Consider the following 21,988-nt stretch of genomic DNA (forward strand, 5'->3'; position numbering starts at 1 on the left):
TCCCTGGGTTCCTTGGAAAAAGACTGGGATTTTAAAAAAATGTAATAAACATTTTTTATTCCAAGACCCTCTATTGGTCTATCGTTGCAGTTTCTTTGAGGTTTTCCTTTATTGCATAAACTGACTGTCATAATAACAAAAGCCATGAGTATTGTCAGAGTTGCAAAACATGCCCCCATAGTAATTTCTCTTGAACAACACATTTAAGTAAGAATTCAAACGTAATGTATTAGTCAATACCCAATGGAAATCCATTTCTTCTCACGGACAGAGAAAGCTTTCATTTTACATTAAACCTCATAGGAACTGAATTTTACAAAGTAAATGTAGTGTTGATTTTAATGGAATGTCAACTCCTTGTCCAAGCATGGAGTTTCAAAATGAGATCCCGTCTAACTTTGTTTCCTGTTTGGAAAAATCCACCTTAGTGCTGCATGCTAAGACATTGACAATACTGTGCAGAATTATTTTGAGACTTCTTGCCTACTAAGATCTCATGGCAGAACTCTGCTTCATTTTCCATCATCTAGAATTTGAAGAAGGCCCACTGAATCACCACTGATGAGGCCCACCAGAATTCCCCGTGGAAGATTTTTATTGTGCATTGTATATCCTTTCTTTTTAAATAAGCTTTTAATAATCCATTTTAAGTTTGACTTAATTCTTTATCATTATATTATTGAAACTATTATATTTTAATGAATCTTTGCCTATCGACCTTTATTGCTAAATTAAAATAAAAATTACCATGGCAATTGGAATAACCAATATATATCAGTTTACAGCAGAAACCTCATCCATTCTGTTCATTTAATTTGGACATGTACATCCCTTTGAATATATGAAAAATTAAAGCTACAACAGGAACTATGAGGATGAATTCAGATAAGATAACCAACTGGACCAGGAAGCTTCCTACTGATGAAATAAAATAGTAGAAAACACCATATGTAGAACTAGAATTTACCCACTGCAATGATTTTTAATCTACCTGCATTCATGGCAGTGTGGGGATTTCAACCCAGATCTCCCTTGTTCTAACTGAACTCTCTAATTAGTGGTGGTGGAAAGTGCCATCCAGTTGCAGATGACTTATGGCAACATCTTAGGGTTTTCAAGGCAAGGGACATTCAGAGATGGTTTGCCATTGCCTGCCTCTGCACGGCAACCCTGGTCTTCCTTGACAGTCTCCCATCCAAGTCTAATCAGGGCCAACTCTGACAGCTTCCGAGATCTGATGAGATCAGGCTAGCCTGGGCCATCCAGGTCAGGGCTTCAAATTAGAAATCTACTTTGGTAAAAAGTGATGTTACTATGAATGTCCTCTCTGGAAATTCAACACTTCCAAATTCAGCTCATGAATCAAAGCCAAAAGATGGCTGTTTTGGATTCCATTTTATTTCACGTGCTGGTTGTGTTTCAATAGCACATGCTCAGCTATTTTATTCTGCGCTGGTCAGGCATGCATCAATTACACACGTGTATCAGCATACCCACACTGCAACGTGGTTTCTAGAAAAGTGTAGGGACATGATCTTTTGTGCTGTGCTGGTCCTGATGTCTAAGGCTCAAGGTAGACTTCAAGCCTTTATGTCATTTCTGTCCCAACAGAGTTGCAGATACCACTTTCCAAAACTGAAAAGTGCACATAGTGAACAAAAGCACACTGCCATGATGAATGTGCTTTCCACAAGCAGCAAGATTTCTGAGCTGGGTGATCAGGTCACTTTCTACTTTCTGATATCGAAAGTACACCATATCGTTCTCTCATTGCACAACATTATGCCAAAGCCTCTCTCAAACAAGCAAAGAAGCTCTGAGTGAGACAGGAAGATAAAAATTCAGACCAAAGGGAAGTCTGGCAAGAGCTGATTTTTAAGGAAATCTGTGGCTCAGTGATGGAACACCTGCATGTTATACACAAGGTTCTAGGTGCAGTTCATGGCAACTCCAAACAAAATGTCTCTGGCAGGACCCTTTGACTGCCTGGGACTCTGGAAAGCCACTTGCGGTCATAATATATAGGACTGAACTAGATGGGCCAATAGTCAGACTTAGCAAATTTTTAATTTTAAAAAAGAATGTTAATTTTCAGCCCACCTTTCTCATTGAGATTCAAAGCGAATTACACAGTTTAAATCAAATATAATCAATAGGATGGGTCAAAACAAAGCCATCGAGTTTAGACTGTAAAAATCTGAAAATAGAGCTGAAACAAAGGTCATGTATTAACATGACATGTTAAACAATGCAGAAATTACATAGTAGGATCATAACTTAGAGCAACAGATGGTACATAATGTACATAGTACAGTAGATAGTCCCCATCCCTTTACCAAAACATCTTCCTGAAATATTTTGTTGCTGTACAATATTGTCACCACAATATTGATGACATCCAATTCCAAAGCTATGAATGATTTCTCCTAAAAGTTGAATAAAATAGGGCATAAGATTTTGCCCCGTGGATCCCCACAAGACAGCTCCCACACTGAAGACAGTTAGTCTTTAATGGCAACCCTTGAGGAACGATTTAGACCAGTCTGAGGCACATTACCTGATACTTACTTCTGCCTCCAAAGACCTGAGCAGGATGGCATGATCTACTGTATCAAAGGTTACAGGTAGATCTAGTAGGAGCAACAAAGAAGCATGCCATTTTTCTACATTCAGATGGAGGTTATCAACTAAAACCATAAAGTGCATCTCTGCCCTATAGACCAACCTGAAACCAGACCGAAAAGGGTCCAGAGCAGATGAATTATCCAAAAAGACCTGGAGCTGGTCCACTACTGCTCTTTCAATCACTTTTCCCAGCAAGTCAGATTAGATAATTGATAATTGGCCATATCATTTGATAACTGGTAATTATATTTTTTTCTGCAGGGATATTTAAAAAAAATAGTAGTCAGATAACTTCCTCTTTGAGTGACCAAGAGACAGTGCCATTAATTAGGGACTGCTATGTGATGGACATCAAGAGCTCCTTAATGTGGTCTTTACATGATTTTAGAAGGAAGGATGAGCAAGGATCCAGTGCATGAGTGGTGGCTTTCATAGATACCAGGATTCTGTCAACATCCCTCCCAATAACTGGCTCAAAATGATCCATTAGCAGACCAAAGTATTAGCCAGAAGAAATGCCTGACCTTAGCCTGGTCCTAATAAAGATCACTCTGCATGAATGCTGAAGTCACCAAGAACAATCAGTCTAGGGGTCTCCAGCACCACAGCCAGAAGTCATCTGCCAACTCAGAGAGAGGGCCCACTGGGGAACTGGACAGCCAGAAAATAAGCAGAATGCCCAGTCTTCAACTTAATTAGCATAAAATTGTTGCCAGCTAGTTTGTACTGAGAGTTTGCAGAGGTTGAAGGACTCATGGTTAGGGCTGCCAAGCCTCCAGCTCCCAATTCCTGTCAGCTCAGAGTGGCAGCAGAAGAAACAAATACAAAAAAAAGAGAAGACCATCAGGCCAATGGGTTGACATTACTGTGAAAAACCCAGCTGTAATGTCAGTCCTCTGTGTGGTTTTACCATAGAGCTATTCCAGCTATTCTTAGAGAGGTGTGACATCGCTTGTGGGTTTTCCCTGGAAATGACATTATACCTTTGCTGCTGGTCCCTATGTCCCTGCTCCCCAATCTCTCATTTAGGGTTGCCAACCTCCAGGTACTAGCTGAAGATCTCCTGCTATTACAGTTGATCTCCAGTTGATACATATCAGTTCACCTGGAGAAAATGGCCACTTTGGCAACTGGACTCTATGGCATTGAAGTCCCTCCCCTCCCCAAATCCTGCCCTCCTCAGGCTTCACCTCAAAAACCTCCTGCCTGTGGCAAAGAGGGACCTGGCAACCCTACTCCCACTGGTTACCAGGCTGTGCCTGGCAACCTTACTCATGGAGGATAATAGCCATCCCTCCTCCCAGGCTGCCTGTGCAGGGTTGGTGGAGGGCTACATAACCAAGCAGAATTAGATAGGAGAGACAACCATGTCATTTTCTTCAAACCAGATATGTGTTCCAGATATGTGTTCCAGATATGTAGCCAGGTCAATTTTCTATGATATCCCGGAGAGGCAAGCAGTTTTATGTCTCACTGATCTGGGGGAAATACAGGCACTTGCGTCATCAACTGTTGAAATGCTACAGAGGTTAGACAGGCAGCAAGCATCTTTGCCTAATATCGGCAATCTTTGATTAATCTTATCCCATATCCACCAGTACCCATCTACTCTGAAGTAGTGCATTCTTCAAACAGCATGCTCCAGGAAATGATTGCAATCCTAATCTCTCCCCCCCGCAAACACACACTCCACATTTGACATGCTAGTGTCCACAAAAAATCATGTAGCAGGGCTACAGTCATGATGTTTGGATTTATTTATTTGTTTACATTATTTATAGTTTGCCTTTTTGCTGAGACTGAAGGCAGATTACATATTGTAAGTAAAGTACAATCAACAGGATGGGACATCCAATTAACAGTGAAATAGGGTTTGCCCCACAGAAATCTGAAAACCAAACAGAAATCTAAGCCTGAGCTGAAACAAATCAACAAAACATAAGCGTTTAAACATGATACCTTAAATGGTGTAGAAACTACTTTGTCAGAGCATACTTACAGTGAGAGGCAGCAATACAATAGTAAAGGCCACAATCCCTATCCTCTTGCCAATGCAACTTTCTGAACCATTTCATTACAGTACAGTACAGTACAGTCCTATTTACCTGTCCATAGAGTTTGAGGAGAATGCTAGAGGGTCACCCCCAGCATGATGGTGTCCCATTCTGGTTGTACCGGAAGTGACATCATCATGGGGAGGATGCCAAGTAGGGTTGTCAACCTCCAGGTGGTGGCTGGAGATCTCCCGCTATTACAATTGATCTCCAGGAGATAGAGATCAGTTCCCCTGGAGAAAATGGCTGCTTTGGCCATTGGACTCCATGGCATTGAAGTCTCTCCACAGCTCCACCCTCAAAATCTCCAGGTAATTCTCAAACCCAGAACTGGCAACCCTAATGCCAAGTACACCCCTCCCCCGTGGAAGTCCCTACCTCTCCTATCTCCCACATGTTGCCCAGGCTATGCCTGGCAACCCTAACTAATGCTCTGTGTTTCACTGTTGGGAGGGGGGGGACAGAAGCTCTGCTGCCAAGAACTACTGTTTATACCTAATACATAATATTTCTGGGTCCACAGGAAAGATTTTACAGAATGAGGAGTGGATTAAAACAACTTCAATATAAACAAGTATTACATCATCTCAAGGCCATTGAAACCAATGGACTAGAAAGGAAGTAACTCTGTTTAGGATTGCACTGTGAAACATGCTGTACAGCAGTCTCTAAGCCTTGCTGTAGAAGTGAAGTCATGTGATCAAAGCTAGGGCTGTAATTCGGTTCGTCCTGAACCGAAAAACAGCCAAATCGTCCCCAATTCGCCGGTTTCTAGTTCGGATGGAACTGAATTTAAAAAATGGCGGGAAAACAATGAGCCGAATTCGGTGAGTTCGGGGCGATCACCAAAAATTTCGGCAAATTCAGGGGCTCCGAATCAGCAGCATAACCATAAAGGCATTAAAAACACATTCGCACCTTTCTGCGGCTCTGGGGGGGCCATGTTTGGAGGTAGAGGTCCCAAACTTTCAGCGTAGCTTGAGGGGGCCCTTCTTGCAAGAACCCCCAAGTTTGGTGATGATTGGGGCAGGGGGTCCCGAGTTATGGGGCCCGGAAGGGGTCCCCCCACCCACCTGCCCATTACAGCCTTTAAAAACACATTCGAGTTGGGCCGTACCATTACCCCGGCCCGGGGGTCTGGTCTGGTGGTTGCCTTGGCAGTTGGGCCATACCATTACCCCGGCCTGGGGGTCTGGTTGCCTTGGCAGTTGGGCCGTACCATTACCCCAGACCGGGGTCTGACTAAAAGGCAATTAATCCCGAGTTATGGGGTCCCCCCAATCCACCCATTGGAATGAATGTGAGCAGGCAATCCTTGATGTGCATCTAGAGAGTGGCAAATCCAAGGCAAAACCTCCCATGCAGAGAGTATGTGTGTGAGAGTCTGCTAGAATTGTATTGGATAGGATTACTCCTGAGTCCTCCCAGTCCCTGCTCCTGATAGAAGAGAAGATGACATCCACAGTAAGACCCATTTGGGGGCTTTTCCCTATAATTCTCTATAATTTTTTTCCTCTGTGTGTGTATGTGGGGGGGGGGAGATTCTGTGTGTGTGTGTGTGAGAGAGAGAGGGGAAGCCAAAGGGGGTGGGTTTACCTGTTCTGCTGGGGGATGGGCTTGATTGCCTCTGTGTGGGACTGTGCCGTCTACTGTTTTCACTGGTTGCCAACTTCGTGTGGAGTTAACTGTGGGTCAGTGAGTCTCTCTCTGGCTGGTTCCTATTGTTTCCAATGGGCTGTGCAGCTGCTCCTGTTGTTTCGAATGGGCTAGCCCAGTGGTCGGCAAACCACAGCTCGCGAGCCTCATGACGCTCTTTAGCACCTTGAGGGCTCCCGAGTCACTCTGCTCCTGCCCTGGTGCAGGGCAGCTTCTCGCCTCTCCGCCCGGCTGGGCGCCTCTCGCCGCGCCTGGGCTCCTCCCACCACCAGGACCCACCCGCACCCAGGCTGCACGTGGTGGGAGGCTCCGGAGCCCTCTCGCCCGCTCCCCGTGCGTTCCAGCAGAGTGCAGGGACGGCGAAAGGCCGCGGCGCTCGCCCATCGACTCAGCCTCATCCCAAGCCGCGCCAGGTCTGCAGCGCCGCATGGTGGAGGCGGGTGACGGGGCTTCCCAATTTTCACAAAACCTGGGGGTTCTTGCAAGAAGGGTCTCCCTCAAGGTACGCTGAGATTTTGGGACCTCTACCTCCAAACATGCCCCAGAGCTGCAAAAAGGCACAAATGTGTTTTTAATGCCTTTATTCCTGTGGGCGATTTTGGGGGGGACCCCTTCCGGGCCGCATATCTCAGGACCCCCTGACCCAATCTTTACAAAACTTGGGGGTTCTTGCAAGAAGGTCCCCCTCAAGCTACGCTGAAATTTTGGGACCTCTACCTCCAAAAATGCCCCGCTAGAGCCGCGGAAAGTTGTGAATGTGTTTTTAATGGCTTTATTCGGCCAAATTTCTTCCCGAACTCGGAACATGGCGCCGAATTCCATGGATCTGAATCGAGAGAGTTCGGACGTCGGCATTTACCGAATCAAAATTGGCCTAATTTTGCCGAATCCGAATTTTACCGTATTTTTTTTCAACAGCCCTAATCAAAGCCCTTTATGGTTTGGGACCAACATACCTGAAGGACTGCCTACTCCCTTATGAACCTGCCTGACCATTAGAGTTATCTTTGGGTAGAGCTGCTTTGGGTACCCCTGCCTTCTGAGGTTAGGTGGGTGGCAACCCAGGAGAGGACCTTCTCGGTCAAGGGACCAAAGCTCTGGAATTCTCTCTCCCCTTCTGCTCACTCTTCCGTGAGTGGGTGAAGACCTTTTTTGTTTCATTTGGCATTCCCTCGGTGATCCCTCCTTCCTATCCTATGTTTTAGTTTTTGTTTTTATGTTTTGCAGGTATTTTAACCATTTTTGAAATTGTTTAAATGATGTGTGTTTGTGTGTGTGATTTTAATGGTTTGAAAATGCAATGTTATCATGTATGTTTTAAATTGTTGGCCACCTCGGTGGTCCTTGTAAAAGGCAGAAAGGCAGGATTTAAATTTTGTAAACAAAATAAAACAATAAATAGGGCAAATCTTCAAACTTCCAGTTCGCTCACACTGCTAAATATAAGGAAACGTCTCTATATTATGAATTCTATCGCTACACACTATATGTGTGTGTGTAAAATTATATTAATAGAATTCTATCTCAACAGATTTAATTCTTAAATGCTATACATACTTGTTTAATCTCTCATTTTAAAAGTAGAAAAGGTTAGATTATAACATCAGTTTAGCTCTCTTTGAAGCAGGTAATAATTAAGTTGATTCACTGTTGCAATTACTGTCAAATCCCCCTTAATTACCAGAGATTTTATAGCAGCTTCATTATACGTCTGCTGTAATGCATTGTGGCCCTAAGGAGAAGGGGTTGCAGGAAATTCTGCATAGCATGTATAATTCTAAACTGCAGTTAAAGCCTCCCGTGAATGCCTCTGCACTAAATTTTTTTTTTTTTTTTTACACTTCTCCCCATTATTTCAAGTAGTTTAACTGGAGTAACACCACTAAAATATCTACCTAACTTTCTAAGTGAGAATTGATCTTTTCACAGATATAAGAAATAAAAATGGAGAATGAGCAATTGAGCAGTGAGTTATTTCCTCTGGAAGGCTCAATGCAATATATATATATATATATATATATATATATATATATATATATATATATATATACACACACACACACACACACACACACACCGATTGGAAATTAGAAAGTCAGTAATCAGAGCCTTTAATCACATCCGTAATAAAAGTATTTCTCTCCCATCCTAATTAGCTTCTAATTCTAGCAGCAATGTTTTCAATGAATTTCAGCTTTAGATATGTATTTACATGAATACATATAGCATGACTGCTAGTATGTTGCAGTAGTTAAGAGTGCTCAACTAAGATCCCCACTCATTCATGAAACTCGAGTGATGCTGGGCCACTCACTCACTCTCAGCGTAACTTACCTCACAGAGTTGTTGTGAGGACCAAATATGTACCTCCCTGAGCTTTTGGGAGGCAGGGCAGATTAGAAAATGCAACAGCTTAATTTGATCCAAGGCCGAATAGTGCTCTTTGCCTGGAAGCTGTTTCCTGTGACACCGCTCAGCTGTGAACTTATCAAATAATGATAAAGGAATGCCTCTGAGCATGTACAAAGTGTCTCTGAGCTGTGATAGATTTCCTGCCAGTCTCTCAAATGAGTGATAAAGGCTGTCTAGTGATCTCAGGGACTTTATTAAAGGCCACAATCCTGTATACACTTCCCTAGCAGCTAGCACCACTGAAGCCACAGCCCCTGCAGGTAAACATCCAGGGCGTTTGCATATCATATGTAAAAGACATGTCTCCTAACTTGCCCACCAATTGAGCCTGAGCCTGTAAAATTAGTCTGTTTGGGGACTTTTCTAGTGCAAAGGGTCTTTCAGTACTGAAAAAATGTAGACATGTGGTTTACACCAATCTTTGGACAAATGATAATAATTCTGTCCTGGGTGCTAGGCAAGAGACATAATGATCTTCTTGGGTGCAATCCGTAACATTTTCCCACACATTTTCCTGTATCAGTTCCAACAGATGAGCCCTGTGCAAACCTGTCACAACTAGGGCTGGGAAACAGCTTAGCACAGCCGCTGTGCACCAAAGCAGAGTAGAGCTCTAAGCCAAATAAGGTAGCAAGAGTTTGTTCTTTTTCTCACCTGGAGCCGTTTTGATCATGTAATGTTGTTACTGGGCCATGCAGTCTCCCAGTTTCAAGTATGCCTGAGGTTTGAGTGAATGCAACACTATTGTACATCAAGCCCCTACTATCTTCCAGTCCTGGGCGTCTAGATTTTTCTGCTTCGCTTTAAAAATAATGGCACTTCCTGTCTCATTCAACAGTGTTTCTTTTGCAGCCTTGTTTGTTCCTCATATGTTCCAACTAACCCTATTTCCCCCCTTTTCAGAATGAATTTTGAAAAAATGTGTTAGTTACTCATACAGATGCAGAGGAGTTATCAGCTCTTCTTCCACACGTCTCAACAAGTCTCTCTAAATTGTTATGCATGGATACCTGGGAGTAAATCCCACTACATTGTGTGACTTACTGATAAGTACCTTGATAAGATCAAAGAGCTGGGAAAGGGGCATCTTTCCTTTAGTGCACATGCTTGAACACTAAGGCACTATCTAGTGCACAGCCTGCTATTACACATGCAAAATTCATTTTAAATTATTTAGTATTCATAATCATTAACAAATAAGTGTCGTCAAATTGCAATCAACACATGGTGATCCTTCATGGGGTTATCAAGGCAAGAGATGAGAACGAGCCTTGGTTACTTACCAGTGAAGGCTCCTTCTGCTCTGGGAGATGAAGGCCATCTTCAGCTCGGGTTCTTGTGCTTGCTTATCTGGGAGGCAGGAAACAAAAACTGTGGCCCTTCCTGTAACCGGGAGGAAGTAGCCCCTCCCCTCTCCTATTAGTCCAGTATTTCTAGAACTTTGACTTTGATAATCCTATATTAATGTGTGTGTTTTTAACAGGAAGACCGTACTGTAAACAACAACATTGGATAACGGATAACGGAACACAAAACAAACAATGGCAAGATGCCCATTTAACAACACAATAAAAAATCCAGGGCTATGATTTCTGTGTTGTGTGTATTTGCTGAGGAAGGCACTAAAATCGTGTAGTATCCATTCTAAGTGTAGGAGGTATTAAGGATCCTGTTTGGGAGGGGAAGATGGACTTCGTCTCCCAGAGCAGAAGGAACCTTCACTGGTAAGTAACCAAGGCTCGTTCTCACTCTGAGAGACAAAGGCCATCTTCAGCTCAGGACATGCAAGAGCTTATGAATCTGGGTGGGTACTATTAAACCTCCTTAACACACTGCAGCACCTTTTTCCCAAAGGTAGTGTCCGCAGAAGACAGCAAGTCTAGCTTATAATGCCGAATAAATGTAGAGGAAGACCACGTGGCTGCCCTGCAAATTTCCTCTACCGAACCCCTTCTGGCAAAGGCAGCCGAGGTAGCTGCGCTTCTAACAGAATGCGCCGTGATATTAGCGGGCACTGGTAGGCTTTATATGCCTGAACAATACAGCTTTTGATGTTGTAGCTGATGGCCGCCCTGGACATCGCCATACCCTTGTTCGGAGCTGTCAAAGTGACAAACAACGAGTCGGAAAGTCTAAGGTGTTGAGTACGCTTTTATATAAATTTTTAATGCTCTTCTGAGATCTAGAGAATGACAAGACCTCTCTCTCGGAGAGGAAGGAGCTGGGTGGAAGGTTGGGAGGACAATGTCCTGTTCCCTATGAAATCTCGTGTTTACCTTCGGTATGAAAGACGGATCTGGTTGCAGCACTACTCTATTTTTATGAAATATACAGAGGTGGGAAGCTACCGACAGTGCCCCCAATTCAGAAACCCGTCTGGCCGAAGTTATGGCTGTTAAGAATAGGACTTTTAATCTGAGCCACTTCAAGTCTACTGTTCTAAGTGGCTCGAATGGAGGCTTAGTAAGGGCAGTAAGAACTGTGTGTATTTTCCAAGTCGGGAATCGATGCGACACTGGAGGAGATGTTGTTTTGACTCCTCGAAGGAATGCTTTAACGTGAGGATGGTTTAAGATCAGGTATCTGGAAACCCGGGGTACCAGCGTAGCAATAGCTGCTAGTTGCCTCCGCATGGTGGCGCACCGAAGGCCTAGTTTATGGCCTTCTTGGATAAAGGTTAAGATATCTGAAACCCTAGGCTTAGGGGGATCTACGGATCTGTTTCTACACCAGGAGTTGAAGACCTTCCAAGTGGCATTATAAATGCGAATGGTAGATGGTCGACGTGAAGCTAAGATAGTGTTTATGATATCTGGCGTGTAGCCCAAGGTCAGAAGCCTTTTCCTTTCAACGGCCATCTTGAACCACTGAGGGTCCGGGTGGCAAACTGGACCCTGAAGAAGCAGGTCGTGACTCACGGGGAGACGCCAAGGCTCCCTGAAGGACATTCCACGAAGGGCCGGATACCAGGGGCGCCTTGGCCAATCCGGAGCTACCAGTAGAACTGAGGCCTTTAGAAGCCGGACACGGCGAATGACCCTTGGAATTAAGGGCAGGGGTGGGAAGGAGTAAAGGAGGCCCGCCGGCCAAGGGCACATCAAGGCATCCGTCACTTCCGCGGCTGGATGCTTGTAGCGGGTGAAAAAACGTGGAAGCTGGTGATTGACATTGGATGCGAATAGATCCAGTACCGGGGTCCCGAATTTTTGGTCACCTGATGGAAAACCGCTGGATTGAGCTCCCCCACGTCCAACTGTTGGCGACTGAGCCAGTCGGCCTGCACGTTCAGAACACCCTTTATATGCTCGGCTGTCAAGGATTGGAGATGATGTTCCGCCCAATGGAGAATCCTCGAGACTTGCTTGTGCAGGATGGACGACCGTGACCCGCCCTGCTTGTTTAGATGGGCTTTTGTGGTCACATTGCCCGTCCTTATTAGGAGGTGTTTGTTCTCTATCTGTGGGGCAAAATGTTGTAATGCCATCCAGACTGCTTTCATTTCGAGAATATTGATACTTTGACCTCTTTCTGATTGATTCCAGAGCCCCTGAGCTGGTTGGGCCCTGAAGGTGGCCCCCCACCCTGACAGACTGGCGTCTGTAAAAAGTTGTTCTGGAAGTTCGTGAATGTATGGAAGACCCTTGCACAGGTTTTCCGTGATCGTCCACCATGACAGAGACAGGCGTGTTGTCTTGGGAAGAATAATATTCCTGTCCCTTTTCAACATGATGTCTTGTTGGAACTGCAAGAGGAACCACTGAAGCGGCCTGGCATGGAAGCGCGCCCAGGGCACTGCAGGGATGCAGGAAATCATATGCCCCTGCAGTTTTGCAAGAGACATGAGTTTGGACGAGGGCGACCTGATGGCCTTCCTGGTCAAGGCTGCGATCTTGAGCACCTTGTCCAAGGGAAGAAAAAGAGCATTCTGAGTTGTGTCTATCAACACCCCCAGGTGTAATAGTCTGAGTAGGCTCCAGGTGACTCTTTTTCTGATTGATCAGAAAGCCATGGTTTGTCAGAAGCTTGAGAACCAAGGTCGTATGTGCTATGCTCAGTTCTTTTGATGGAGCACAAATAAGTATGTCGTCCAGGTACCGGTGTACCTGGAACCCCTGGGCTCTTACTAATGCTATCAAGGCTACCAGGACCTTGGTGAAGACCCTCGGGGCTGAGGAAAGCCCGAAGGGAATGGCCCGAAATTGGTAATGGCGGTCCTGGAAGGAGAACCTCAAGAACTTGCGATGCGTGGGATGCACTAGGATGTACAGATAGGCCTCGGTGAGGCCTATCGAGGTAAGGTAAACGAGGGGACGTAGGGCCTCTTTGATGGATTTCAGGGTCTCCATCCTGAACCTCCTCTTGATGACATACCTGTTGAGGAACTTGAGGTCCAGGATGGCCCTCCAGTCCCCATTCCTCTTGGGGACTATGAAGAAGGAGTAAATTCCGCAAGAGCGTTCTAACGGCTCTACGGTTTTGATGGCCCGAATGTTTAAGAGGTGGTTTACCGCCTCCACAGTGCGTAGGCGCTTTGTTTTGGACAGAGGACGACGGAAGGATACCGTGCGGTTTGGGGGATGACGTGCAAACTCTATTTGATACCCCTGGGATATGACTTGTGTCACCCAAGCGTCCGACTGGACGTCTGACCAAGGAGTAACAAAGTGGGTGAGGCGCCCTCCCACTGGAAGAGAGTTGGCATCACTGCTTGGCTCCCTGGCTGGAGTTGAAATTTTGTCTGTCAGAGCTGGGCTGCGAAAATCTGGGCCATGAGAAATGGCACCCCTTCCGAAAGGAGCCCCTGGGCTACGACCACTTTGGTCATTGCGAAAACGCTGGAGTGTATGAGATGATCTAAATGACCCAGAGAAACCCCTGTTATCCCTGCGGAAGGTCTTGGGCAGGGCCTTCTTTTTATCCCTCGTCTCTACGAGGATGAAATCAAGCTGGTCTCCGAATAGTTTTTCTCCCTGGTAGGGAAAACCCATTAGTTCTGCTTTAGAATGGGTGTCCGCCTGCCAAGGACAGAGCCAAAGAGCCCTCCTAGCAGCTGCCTGCGTGGCAATAGCCCTAGCCGAAAAAGACAGGGTGTCCAAGGTAGAGTCAGCCAGGAAAGTGACTGCCTTGAGGACACGGGACACACCTTCCAGCACCTTCCTGTTGTCTTCAGGAATCAGCTGGTTAAGTTTTCGTGTCCAGACTATGGCAGCTCTTGAAACAAGGGCAGAGGTAATAGATGCACTAACTGCCGGTGTAGAGGCCTCATGGGCTCTTTTAATCGCCAGTTCAGTTTTCTGTCCAGGGGATCTTTAATAGGCCCCATACTGTCTCTGGCCACCATGTCATTTGAGTGAAGTGCCACGACAGGGGCCTCCACTAGTGGAATCTGAAGCATTTGCGCAGAAGGTTTTGATAGGGAGTAAAACTTTTTTGAAACCGCAGCCACCTGTTTTGAGGCCAGAGGCTTATCCCATTCAGCCTTGATAAGCATAGAGAAGTAATCTGGGACTGGTATGGTCTTAAAGGAACATTGTGTCTGTGAAAAAACTCCCTCGCCCCTCTAAGTTTGTCTGGATCTTGGGTCTCAGAAACCTCAGCCAGATCAAGGGCTGCTAGTGTTTTAGAAAGAAGGAAATTCGTCTTGGGGAAAAAGTCTAAGTTGTTTCTCCTCTACTGGGGGAGTCTCTTCCTCTGAAGAGAACTCGCCTCCTCTAGTTCTTCATCAGAAGAATCTGGAGACATGGATACATTAGTTTTGGAAGGTGGAGGAGCTTTTCTGGCCGCTTTAGTTGGCCAAGGAGTTCCCTCCCCCCCCTTTGCAATGTCGCACTGGAGATCGGAAGGAGCACCTTCCTCTCGAGTAGGCCCATCCCCTTGCAGGGAAGGGGCCAGGGAGACCTGCAGAGCCTGCAGCCCTTCTACAAAAATGCTGCGCACTAACTGAACGAGCTCTGCCTTAAGAGCTAACAATCCCTTCTCCCCCACCTGTCGCGCAGTTCTGAACATTACCGAGCGCCGTCTCCGCCTCTCCGGCCTTTGAGGTTTCTCCCACGCCAGCTGCTGAAGCCCGGGTTGGTGCTTGTTGCGCTGGGAGAGGGGCCGCCACTAGTTCACCCCCGTGAGCTGTTGCGGGTGTCGGAGGTACTCTGCGCCCAGCAGACGCGCCCTGGAGCGAATCTGATGCTGCCGCCGAAAGCGAGGTGTCCTGGGAAGCTTCTGGGCGGAGTGGGGGGGCATATCGGCCAAAGCCGATGTAGTAGCCCAGGGCACTGTGACAGATAGGCTAGGAGCCGCGCCTTTTCCCTTCCCGTGCGTCAGGCTAGCAGCCTCGTTCGGATTCTTCATCTTCTTCCTCAGCGCTGAGGTAGAACCTGCGCTTGTGGTGCCCTTATGCTTTTTAGAGCCCTTATTTGAATTATTTAAGGGCTTACGCTTCTTTCCTGAGGAGGAATCTGAAACGTAACTGCAGGATGGCTCGGCCAGATCATCATGAGCCACTGTAAGTAAGCCCTGCACTAGATCTTGGGACGAGATGTAGTCGTCTCCACACGCCTCCGCCACTTTGTTTTGGCGGGAAACCTCAAGGCCTAGCCGAAGCTTGCAGCCAAAGGGATTCTGCACAAGGCAGAAAAAACAGAGACAAATTGGGGGAAACAAGGGACACCAACAAAACAAGGACTAAACAAGTAACACTGATTTTTTGGATCTAATTCTTATCTTTCGATAGAGCGACTAAGGAACGCTGCTCTCCAGTCAAAGGCAGGAAACAAAACTGGACTAATAGGAGAGGGGAGGGGCTACTTCCTCCCGGTTACAGGAAGAGCCGCAGTTTTTGTTTCCTGCCTCCCAGATAAGCAAGCACAAGAACCCGAGCTGAAGATGGCCTTTGTCTCTCAGAGCGAGAAGAGGTGGTTTGGCATTGCCTTCCTCTGCATAGCAACTGCAGTCTTGCTTGGTGGACTCCCATCCAAGTACTAACCATGGCTGGCTCTGCTTAGCTAACAAGCTCGGGCTAGTCTAGGCTATACAGGCTGCTTTTGGATTCATAGGACATCTGTTTTTTCATAGCACATTTTTAAAAAGAACAAACAAGCTCAGGCTTTGCGGTGAGCACAGAGGTCTCACAAAAACACAAAGGTGACTCTATTATCAATTGTGAGGTGAGACATATATATTTGTAACCTGGCCTTCCAATCAGCTTTTATCAAAACACAGCCACATGAACTGTTGCCTTCTACAACTCCCATGTCACAACTTGTTTCCACAGGAAAAATCTTTACAAATCAGGGAGGGTAAAGTGAGCTTGCAAAAGTTCAAAACTGGGGAGTGAATAATGTCTTCCCTTGTAATGAAGGAATTCACTTCCCAGCATTCATTAGATCCAGGAAGGGCTTTAGTGTCAGAGACTCCCTTGGCAGCTGTGTTAACAGTAAAGGAGCTGGCTTTGTATTGCTGTGTAGTTATTAAATTTCTCCAGAGACCATGACTCATTAATCAAATATTCATACATCTCTGTAAATACATGCTAAATAGAGAGTAGTCGAAGAGCCGAGCATCCCAACACAAGCACTCTTTCATGTAGCGCTGACAAAAATCCAGAGAACAAGAGGTCATGTTGTGCATTTCAAATGCCCCATGTACCCTGATTCCTAAAAACAGAGCACAAGAGATCTTACTGATGGTGAGTGCTACAGAGTTACAACAATTAACATTACTCTGGTATTGCTTCATACATCTTTCCTCTTAGAACTGGGGGGTAGTGAATCAGTTCTTCTGTTCTTTGTTTAGAATCAGACGAGTAACTTTTTCCCAAATGGATGGAGAAATCAAGGCCATGCTCCTATTAGTACAAGAATTTGTATTACCATGAAAAACAACATTTTTTTCTGTTTAAGCAATGGAGTCCTGACAACTTTGCAAAAGTGAAAAGGAATATGCTTAGTTACTTCCTGCAAATCCTCCACCTTAGTTCTCCATCTAACATTAAACCAGTCAAGGTTTTTCTACCACGTTGGGTGTGGAATTAACTGGAACTAGGGTTGCCAACCTCTGGTTGGGACTTGGAGAGTTCCCAGAATTAAAACTGATCTCCAGGCAACAATGATCAGTTCCCCTGGAGAAAACAGCTGCTTCAAAGGGTGGACTTTATGGCATCACATTCCTGCCAAGCACCATCCCCATACTCTGTCCCCAAATCTCCAGGAATTTCCCCACCTGGCATTGACGGTCCTTACTGGAACACTTTTCATGTGGGACAACAAATCCAGCCTGATGGCAACAGTTTGGACATCACCAGTTTAGCATTTGGATTTGCTAAAATTTCCCAGGTTTGGAAATCTGGGATCTTCTCCTTATCACAGAAGACTATAGGTTAAGGACTCGGAATCAAAGGCGACACTTTCAATACACAAACATGCAAACATTAAATAAACAATCAAACTGTTAAAAATTAAAAACGTGACACTTTCATGTTCAAAAATAGAAAGATTATATTGATTAACCACTGATTAAGAACTGCACTCAAAGTGTGTTTCAACACACTTGCTCTAGAGTACCTGTGGCTTTGTTTTGATCATCTTTTTTGGTTGTTCATTTGTGTTTTAAGGGGAAATGGGCTGAATTCACCACTGACAGTGAAATACTCCTGGTCTTTGGAACATTCCAATTCATTTTAAAAAAATTTAGGATACAGGTCACACCCATAGAGGCAGAATTTTCTGCTTTTTTACAAGGTGTCTGGCCAGGTCCCAGCCCCCTTAGTTACCCCCCCACTTTCAGTTGACCAGCATCTTTGGAAGGGCCTATGTAGGCAAGCATGCTGTTCTGTGAACGTTTCAGAGGATTCTTTTGTATGTGACACTTCAACAGCCATAACAATAAGGAGCTACAGGTGGTATGTGTGGTTAAGGCACATTCATAGACATACTGGCAAGTTACAATTTTCTGTTCCACCTCTGCTTGTTCTACAACTCCCACTATATATCCCAAAAATGTATGTATAAACCAGTATTTGGGACACAAAATAAACTAGGACCACAGTCAGGCTTGAGTTATTGGGCACTGATACATTGGTTTGGCATTCAAAGCATGCTGTTGCTTTGCTTCTTCAGCACATGAAGCAAAGAATGTACTTATATGACCATAGAGAACCTCATTTAGACCAGAGTATAGGGTTAGAAAAGGTTAGAATTAGATATAGCAAGGATTTTAAAAGCATAAATTAAGATGATGCTTGTGTACAGGCTTTGGCACATTTTGCAGCTCAGCTGGGATTGGTAGACAGAAATAGTGATGTTGGCAGAATCTTTCTTCAACTCCATTATTAAATTTTGTGAAATTCAGGATTAACCGTTGAGTGATCCGTTACACAGGCAATACAGCCCCCCAGGGGGTTCCTCTATAAATCTTGCATGGCCTTCAGAACTTCTGTGGGCAAACAAGGGACATTCAGGATTTTAGCAGCCCCTTCTTCCCATTAGCAATGGCTTGTAACTGTCAGTGAAGGAGAGCTGTTTTATACTTCTCAACCTGCCCCAAGATCTTAGATTTCTTCCCCCAGGCTCACAGCAAACAGGAACCAAGTCAACCAATTCCCATTTTTGTGACTTTCCAAAAATTGGCAACCATGCCATTAAAGAGTTGGTTGATCGCCGTCATGCATAAAGGTCCCATTGGATGAATACCTGCGATCCATATATCATATACATGTATCTAGAACATCAGACCCCTTATCCTCTTTAAACGCAAATGAGATGGGACATGGCAGACAAGTTATGCAGCTTGGAAGTAAATAGGCTTAGAAAGATATAACTCCACTTAGGACCACACTATTTGGACTGTTCATGACCATAACTGTGGTCTTGGGGATATACAGATGGTAACTACATTTTCCTTGCTGCTTAAACAAAGACAGATACTGTCTCATACTTTTTTCTCCCTCTGAGGCTTCTATGGGGAAAGACTACATAGAATGTAAGAGTGGGGCTTTGGCTGTAGTCCTTCAACCCAGTGCAGGCAGGCCCACTAGGGGGATAATTGAGAGATCTCCTCTGCCATTTAGGCTTCTGTAGTTTAGCTACATTATCACCCCCACCCCAAAAGACCTGGCCATTTTATTCTCATCTGGTTCTACATACCATGGCAAGTAATGAAAGCTGGGTGTTCGTTTGTGAGACGCCTTTAAGAAAATAGGCGACTGCTGGGTGTGTGATAACTAATGAGAGGATGGTTTGTGTTTGAAAGCAGCAGCAGCAACAACAGTAATGACACAAATTAATTGCACAGGTTTCAGGGAGATAATGCAGCACAGGTAACGAGAATCACCATGTAATTAACGTTGTTTCAAATTAAAGTCCCCTGTAGTTACTGAAAAACATTAATTTATAGTAACTTAGTAATTTAACTTGTCACCACTGTAACACAGACCTTTAGGGATAAGGACAACCTCTGAATGTACCAGAACAGGCTAGAAGACCGACTGAATCTTACCCTTAACAGACCATTTTTTGCTAGTGAAACTGAGACCCTAAGCATCCACGGGTCATCATGCAAAAAGAAAGACCAGATTAAAACAGAAAACAATGTCCACACAAAACTGGGCCAAGTGTGTGTTGTTAGGGCAATTATCCCCAAACGGAAGCTTAATATCTACCACTGGATCATGGATACAGCAGAATCAACAACTTCAGAATCCCGATTCAAATTTTATGTGCTTGCCACATGTATACCAGTCTGTTCCACAGTGAGCACTAAAGTGGGAAGAGGATATGCAAGTTTGTGACCATATGATGGATACATCCTATAATAGATCCAATCAATTACTGCATCCTGAATGTTTAGACAAATGTCACTCCACATTATTTACCAGGACCTGTAAACGGCAAACATTTCTGCCACTTGTTTCATAAAAGATAATAAACATAAGAGCCATACTGGATCAGACCAAAGACCCACCTAGTCCAGCATTCTGTTCCTCTAGGAAGCCTACAAAGAGGATGACTGCAATAGCATTATCTTGTCTGTGTTCCCCAGCAACTGATACAAAGAGGCATGCTGCTTCTGGTACTGGAATGAGTAGATAACTGTCATGATTAGCAGTCACTGATAGCCCCCATCCTCCATGAGTTTATCCACTCTTTTTAAAGCCTTCTAAGTTGGCAGCCATGACCATATCCTATGGCAGCAAGTTCCACAAGTTAACTATCCACTGTGTGAAGAAGTACTTCCTTTTATCTGTCCTCAATTTCCCACCCTTCAGCGGATGACCTCAGGTTCTGGTATTCTGGGAGGGAGAACTGTTCACTCTCTCCCCATCATGCATGATTTTATAGACCTCTGTCATGTCTCCCCTTACTTGCCTTTTTGCTAAACAGCCTTAAGTGTGTTGATCAATCCTCATAGGACTGCTGCTCTAGCCCCCTCATTATTTTAGTTGCTCTTTTCAAGTTCTACAGTATCTTTTTCAGGTACTTTTAACACGTCTTACATAGTCATACTAGAGGCATGCTGGTGACGCATGAAAATATGCTCTATTATATTTTTTCATATACCATATATACTCGCGTATAAGCCGAGTTTTTCAGCCCAAAAAAAGGGCTGAAAAGCAGAACTCGGCTTATACGCGGGTCAATACGGCAGAGGGGGGAGGAGGGAGGGAGGAGGGAGGGAGGGGGAGGGGGGAACTTACCGCCTCCGCCGCTTTCCCCCGGCCGGGAGCGCAGGAGCCTCCTGCGGCCGCAGGGAGGCCGCACCGCCGCTACTTTCCCCCGCCGGGAGCGGCCTGCAGGAGCCTCCTGCGGCCGCATGGAGGCCACAATGCCGCCCCCACCGCCTTTCCCCAGCCGGGAGCGGCCTCCAGGAGCCTCCTGTGGCCGCAGGGAGGCCGCACCGCCGGCGCTTTCCCCCGGCCGGGAGCGGCCTGCAGGAGCCTCCTGCGGCCGCAGGGAGGCCACACCGCCGGGCCCACGCCGCTTCCTGCCGCCAGGAGCCCGGTCAGATAAGCCTGCGGGTGTGGGGGGGAGAGCGGTTAAAAGCCGACCCTCGGCTTATACGCGGGTGCCTAATTTTTCCCCATTTTTGGGGAGAAATTAGGCACCTTGGCTTATACGCGGGTCGGCTTATACACGGGTATATACGGTACACAAAATAAAATAAAGTGTCTTAGCCCATTTGTTTTAAAATGTCAAAGTAATTGAAAAATTAGACAAATCCAGCACAAAATTTCCACTTGCACAAGAGCTCTTGTAGAAGGAGAAACTAAAGAAAAAGATAATGGTAGTGGCTTGTGCCAAGTCAAACCGTTTGTATTCCCACTTGCTTTTTCTGCTTGTGCAAGATATTGTGCAAGCAATGCCAGGGTTTTAGCAGGAAGGGAACCTAGCAACTTCAGGAAGAACAAAGTTTGTTGCATGTGAGTGAGTGTGTCTGTGTGTAAGGGAGCAGGAGCTGCTGCACAATATATTGTGCAATCCCTTCCGCAAGCAGAACTACGCTAACTAGATTACTTATTCCATTTAAATATTGCTGGATCCAACCCACTGAATAAATATTTTAAAATTTCTTAATAAATCCCACTTCCCACTTAATGAGCCCTCAGGCACAATTTTCTGGTGGGTTCCTTTGCTGTGTCCATAAGCTGCCCTTTTGCCATCTTCATGGTTCTCATGAGAAGTAGATATAAGGAATGTTTATTATTCAGTTAGACAGCAGTAGTTGAGTAAGTTCATATTGATTCACAACAAACAGAACAAATAACCAGTTCACTTTAACACAGCTTGCTACTTTAGGGGGTAGAATAAAGTCATCCCAACAGGAAAAATACATCTTTATAAGGAAGACATGTACATTCAATTTTTCACCTTTTTATTAAAGCAATAGTTATCTTCTCCAAATTGTTCATGTGCTGCTTGCTGTTTCTGCTGCTAAAATTTATATATTAGGTCTGTAATGAAAATTTGATGATTGGTTCTTCTAAATGAAAAGTAACAAAAAATATCACAAAGCAGAATATCACCTCCAAGCCAATTTGCTATGGATTCCCAACTCTGCAGTGATATACGTTGATTTAAAAGCAATGCTGTTAATAATACAGGCGTCCAAATTATATTTGGAGACAGGAAACAAAACTCAGCTCACATCTAATAATTGTTTTTGTCTATTATGATTGGTTGCAGTTTAATATTAGTAACATACCTTTTAAAACTGTGGGGGGAAGCCAATACATTATTACTTCCTCCTATTAA

The sequence above is a fragment of the Euleptes europaea genome, chromosome 2 (genome assembly GCF_029931775.1).
Source record: "Euleptes europaea isolate rEulEur1 chromosome 2, rEulEur1.hap1, whole genome shotgun sequence".
Taxonomy (NCBI): domain Eukaryota; kingdom Metazoa; phylum Chordata; class Lepidosauria; order Squamata; family Sphaerodactylidae; genus Euleptes; species Euleptes europaea.